This window comes from Capsicum annuum, chromosome 5 (assembly GCF_002878395.1).
Source record: "Capsicum annuum cultivar UCD-10X-F1 chromosome 5, UCD10Xv1.1, whole genome shotgun sequence".
Classification (NCBI taxonomy): Eukaryota; Viridiplantae; Streptophyta; class Magnoliopsida; order Solanales; family Solanaceae; genus Capsicum; species Capsicum annuum.
The window spans coordinates 183,605,589-183,612,586 of NC_061115.1; positions in this window are offsets into that span (position 1 = coordinate 183,605,589).

Genomic DNA, 6,998 nt, shown 5'->3' on the forward strand with positions numbered 1-6,998 from the left:
TATTCACTGAGGTTGACATCCTTAAAAGACAAGTATTAGCTTCACAAGCAATTCTAATTCTGACTTAATATACTTACTAATACAAGAGCATCAAAATTTTCAACTTCCATGAATTATAGAGTAGAGGTATTAATCAGTTGCTCCACTTGTTACCAATATATCAATATAAGACTATTCATTTATTATAATTCACCATACAAATGGGAACTCGGGAAAAGGACAAAAAAAAAATCTCAAGATTTTTGAATAGTAAAGTAATGGACTCACATCTATGCTTCAACCATCAAACTTGAACTATTTACTGCAGATCCTTTATCTAATAATTAATAACTAACAATATTACAAGCAACCCACTTGGAGAACTAGTGAATAGAAAGGCTTACTGCACGTGAAAACTACTACGGGTTAACACAAACTTCATCTCCTCCATTATATTAGGCCCATGTGATTCTTGAATTAAACTTGGAGTTGACTTCATAACCATGTTAATAAAAAAGCAAGTTTGAAAAAAATGAGAGAGCACAATAATTATTAGATTTTCTTATTCTAAAGATATATAGCTTTTAGAGATAATCAAGTTAGAAATATTAAATGGCCTCATCGAAGAACCTAAAAAGTAATATCAGATTACAACTATGTCACAGAGGGATTTTTTTTATTTAAAAGATAGAAAAAAAAAAGTGAAGAATAAAGCAATCTGCTTTTACTAGAAATATTGGTATCACTATGTCACAGAGCGCGATGGCTAATTTGGCGTGACTAGTGGCGGGTGGCATCGAATTTTATGGCGGTGGGAGAGGAGGATGGAGGCAGCTTGTGGTGGTTTCTCCGGAGCATCGAAGCAACGGCTCCAATGTAGAGGGAAGATGGAGAGATAAGGTCTTGGGGGTCATTTTACCGGCCAGCAGAGGCTGGCGGCGTAGAGGAGATGGCGGCGGGGGATTTTTGGAGAGATGAAGAGGGAGAAAAGATAGGGAGACGGATGAATTTGGAAAAAAAATATTTTGAATTCGAGTTTTGTTTATGGAGGCTAATCTGATCTCAGCCGTTGGATCGATTCAGATCAATGGCTGAGATTAAAATTATTTAAAAAGATGTTCAAAAATTAATTTGAAATTAAAATGTCATCAATTAGGCTAAAATTGATATTAAATTAGGTAAAATTGGATACAAAATGGCTAAAATATAAATGAATTTAGACAAAGTGATTTTAATTTAGGTTGTTATTTAAACAATAGTAAAAAATAATAATAATAATAATAATAATAGTATAAAATAAACAATAGATAAATAATAATAATAATAATAGATAGATAGATAATAATAAATAATAATAATAATATTAATAATAAAATAAATAATACTAAATAATGAAAAACTAGACAATGTATTTGCAAAAAAGTGAGTATGCACAGTTACCAATAATTTAATAAAATTATGTAAAAAATGTTATAGTTGAATTAATAAATTGTAAAAAATGATATCAAAAAATTAATAAAATAATTTTTTCATTTTAAATCATGAATATGGCACGTCGAAAATTTGTTTGATGAAAGAAAAATGTGTAAAAGATACTAAAATTTAAAAGTTAATAACTTTGCTAACATACTAGCTTAAATATAGTATCCGGAGGTCAAAATTGGGTGTCAACAATTATAACCACTAAAAAGATTTTAATTTACCTATATAAGTGGCGAGAATAACAAAGTAGAAGTTTTAGTGGCGACAAAAAAGATGGCCACAACAAATCTCCCTTTAGCAGCGATTAAGTCGCCACAAAAGACTTTTAATAGCGACAACTCATAGGTCGCCACTAACCCAAATTTTATTGAAAAAATTACTACATATTTGTGGCGACCTACACATAGTCGCCACTAAATATGTCATTATTAGTGGCGACTAAGTCGCCACAAAAGACTTTTAGTAGCGACATTCCTAGGTTGCCGCTAACCCAAATTATGTTGGAAAAATTACTACATATTTGTGGCGACCTAAACATAGTCGCCACTAAATATGTCATTATTAGTGGAGACTTTAACGGGCGCCCCTAAATCTTATACCTTTTGTGGCAACCTTTATATGTTGTCACAAAAAACTTAACTTTTGTGGCAACTGTTTGTGTCACCACTAAAAGTTGTCACAAAAAATTATATTTCTTGTAGTGAAAGTAAAAAAGCACATGTCATGGTAAATTTGGAGTTTACTAGTACAAATAAGTTCATAAGTTGACATGAACGATTATGACACCCCCAAGATGTGCCTATTCAGTATTAAACATGTATTGAAGAACTAAAAGATTCTTCAAGAATTGTTTGTGTTGCTTATTCTCATGATAAATTAGTTGGATCAACTAATATTGGGATTAGGTATCCTAAATTCTCAAAAGTATAAAAGGTGAATATGGTCTCACTCACCTGTCATGTGATCTATTAAGATGCATCGATATAAGATGATCACTTGTACATTTATTGTCAATCTACAATTTGTCATTCATAAAGTTACTTTCTTAATATAACTTGAGTTAAGAATATAATTTTCAGATTGTGTGATGAAGACAATTCATCTTGATGATGATGGTTTGGTATTGAATGCTTTCGATAAATTGATGAACTATAGCTAATGAAAACAGAAACTTCATATGTTGGTTTGAAATAATATATACAAAAGTACTTGTATGCATCAAACCAATAAATTATGATTAATTTCACCCTCAAAGTTGGTTCTGAGTCAGAGAATCATACATTGTCCATCTAATAGTTTTGATGTGCGGTCTTCGATTAATAAATATACCATAATGCATAAAGATGGATTTCTCAAAGAAAATAAAGGATTTATGTTAGTTTTCCTAACATAAGGGGGAGATTATAAGAAATTATGAAATATGTTAGGAATTATCATCATATTCTCATTCAAAAGATAATTCAAGTCAAATGCCAAAAGCATCTAATCATATTTAAGCTGCAAGTACTCCTATTTTGTATTCCCTAAAGAACAAAGTCTATGCATGCGCGAAGCGCGGTAGACTAATTGATTTTAAATGAAATAATCCTTGAAAAGGATAAGGAGCAAATAATCAAAATAAGAAGGCAATGTGCTCTTGAAGAGCATACAACATAACACTTCATGAAACCTTATGAGAGGTTCAGGTACCTGAAAATAATAAAGTGATGAGATCTCAAAATATTATGTTAATTTGTGAACCAATACAAAATGATATATCATTGACAATATCTTTGATACAGTATTGGCGCAATATTATAAAAGATTACGGGAATCTAAATTCTACGTTTATTTAAGCATGCTGACGTAGAAACAATTATCAAGTGACATGAAAGGATGCATCTTGATAAGCATAAAACTTATTTGATTTGCAATCCAGACACTTGGAGATGTCACACATGAAATACTGAATATTGTCACTTGACAAAATTTATATGAAAACTTTTTTAAGAATTCAAAATGTTTGAAGTATATAAAAGTTTCTGGAAAACTTATTTATAATCCTTATACTACATAAGTTTATAACTTGAAAATCATTGAAACTCTTGGAAAGTTTTCAAAAGTAATAATCATTTGCTGAAATGAGAAACATACCAAATTGGATTGGTCCTAAAGTACTACATCTTAGTGCAATTGGTGTACTAATATATATTGCAAATACTAAAAGGTCTTATATAGCTTTTTCGGTCAATTTGTTAGCCAGGTATAGTTTTTCTCCTACTAGGAGACATCGAAATGAGATCAAACACATAACCTTATTTTATTCTAAAGATTGTAGTCTTGATCTTGCCTGTTATGCTGATGCTGGGTGTTTATCTGACCTGTATAAAACTTGGTCTCAAATAAGCTATGTGCTCATATGTGGGGGTACTACCATATCTTGAAAATCTACAAAGCAGTCTATCATAGCCACCTCATCGAACCATACTGAGATAATAGCTAATCATGAAGCAAGTAGAGAATGTGTGTGGTCGAGGTCCATGATACATCTTATTTGAGAAAAATGTGGTTTGAAATGTGGAAAAATACCCATGATTTTGCATGAAGATAATGCAACATTCATAGCGCAACTAAGGAAGGATTCATAAAAGGAGATAGAACAAAGCATATTTCACCAAAAATTTTCTATACACATAAGCTACAAAAGAATGGTGATATTAACGTGTAATAAATTCGTTCGAGTTATAATGTGATCGATTTATTCACTAAGTCTATTGCAACTGCAACTTTTAAGAAGATGGTGTACAAGATCAGGATGCAAAAACTGAAGGATGTTCTTATTGGGGTGAGTTAATATGCGTTGTATTCTTTCTTTCTTACGAGATTTTGTCCCACTAAATTTTTCTTGTAAGGTTTTTAATAAGATAGCTGAAATGCGTATTAGTAGATATGTGTACTCTTTTTTCTTTACTGGATTTTTTTCAATGATTTTTTTTCTAGTAAGATTTTAACGAGACATATTGTCTATCGATTAAACATTTAAGGGGGAGTGTTATAAATGTATTTACATTATGATGAATGTCTATTAAGAATATAGATAAAATCTATCAAAATCTATTTGATATCTATTAAGTTATGAAGTATCTATCTTTTAGAGAGAACCTTACCGTGCTTAAATTTGTGTTAATAACTCAAATGGTCACTCAACTTTAAATTTTTATTTCAGAAACCACTCAATTTTGAACTTTACTCAAAAAATCACTCAACTTTAAACATTTTACTCCAAAAATCTCTTTAATCCATTTTATCATTTTTTTTTTATTTAATGATCCTTTTTATCCTTCATTCCCCTAAGTGATTTCAAGCTTCTCCTTCAATTTTTTTCTCAGTCCTCTTTAGTTAGGGATTTTCCTAAGTTTGCCTTACCAATACTTAATCAATTTCTCCCTTAATGTGCTTCCGACGAAATTATCAAAGTCGTCCTGTCTATGATTTGCCTCAAGGTTAGGAACATTCTCTCCATTTCATTTTAATTGGCCCTTTTTATAAAAATATTTGTTTCAATTTTGTTATTTTTTTGCTGAAATCAAAGGGATTTTATTATGTTCTTTCAATACTACCTTTAACATTAAATGACTAAACAAAATGTATTTATTTTAATTTATATTTTTAAAATATAATTAATAAGGCTAATTTAATAAAATAAACCCTTAATTAATTTTTTTTTAATGAATATGTCAAATTTATAAGGGTCAATTACTATAAAACGAAGGAAGTACTAATTAGGCCGGTACAATTTCCAAGAGCATGTTCTAAAGACGGCAACTTCGATTTTGCCTTCACGTTAATAGGAATCATTAGAACTTGTGATCTTATGAACTTTACTCATTAGTTGCGTGTATTATCTTATAACAAGTAGTATCGTATTTTTTATTAAAGGATGCTGGTTATTCAATGAAAATTTATAGATTATTTTTTATGAAGTGATGAATAAAGCTTTAAATACGTGAATCATTACTTTGGGATAAGGATGTATATGAAATAAAAATGATTGAAAGACTTGTTATATTCAACAAGCGAGAAGGAGAAGCAAAATATGAGAAAGAAGCGGTAAAGATAATTTAGAAGAATGAAAAAAAGAATAAAAGAGTCATTAAATCAATATTTTATATATTTTGAATTTCTTTTATAGAAAAAGATTCATATAAGCAAAATTTAATTAAAAACTAATAAAATGGGTTGAGTGACTTTCTAAGATTTGAATGTTTTTTTTAGGGCTACTTATTTGGCGGATCAGATGGATAAATATGCTTAACGGTTCCGCTTATCGAATATCGGCTTTTAAACATACTAATTCACTAGCCAACCAATAACATATCGGTTGGTTCAGTTCGATTTAGTAATTATCAGACGGTTAATAGGTGGTGTATTGACTCAACCATTTAACTAAATATTAACCAAAATATACTTTCAGTATATATATTTATTTATAAGAAGTGAAGACTAGTCTAATATGGTCCAAACTCCAGACTAACAAGCTAGTAGATTTGTAAGAAATTCAACTCGAAAATCATATCAAGTCATCTAATTATGATGCCTGTGAGCTTGCTAAAAAAACATGTAGCTCTCTTGTCATAATTGGAAGTCCAAAATAGAGAGTAAAATAACTTATTTTGATTTGATCTTTAAGGGGCGATGTTTTGATTTGATCAACTTCAAGGAGCGATAGAATTTAAATAAAGCGTTAGGATTAATAATAGGTTATTTAAAGTATATAGCTAATGATAAAAATTAATTATAATAGTTCTTAACGGGTTAACAATTTACCCAATAAGAAAATTGAATAATCCTCTGATAACCCAATACCAATAAGTCAATAAGCCTATTTTGCGGTTGACTTATCAGTTGCGGTTCGATTTTGACCAGCCAACCCTAGCCTTTCTGAGTAAAGTCCAAAGTTGAGTAACTTTTTGAGATAAAAATTCAAAATTAAGTGACCATTTAAATTATTAACTCCCTCAAATTTTAACATTTAACTAAGATAATTTATAATAGGTAACCCTTTTTCCCCACTTCACTAGAATATAAATATTTTCCCTTATGTTAAAGGTAATTAAAAAGGGTGTGTTAATTGTTGCGGTCTTTTCAAGAATAGGGAAAGTCAAAATAAGGGCAAGGCTAAATTTTATGTGAAAAGAGAAAATAAATCAAATATTATACGATAATTTATGTTAAATTTTGTGTGAGAATTATTTTTTCTCATTTTGTAATCAAACAACGGACAAAGTGTTAATTATGCTTTGAATTGTTTTTTGTATATTTAAAAAATTCATAATCCTTATTAATTTAGAAAACTCATTACCCTAATAGGTGAGAATACCTTAAATATGCTGTTGTTTATTGTCCTAACATATTTAGAAAACTCATTGTCCTGATATAGTACTGACCGTAAAATCTTCATGGATTTCATGATGCAATATAAGATCCAAGTTTGGGATCCAAAAACAATGTGATTTAATATAATCCATGTTGCATTATGTTGGTGAAATTACAATAAA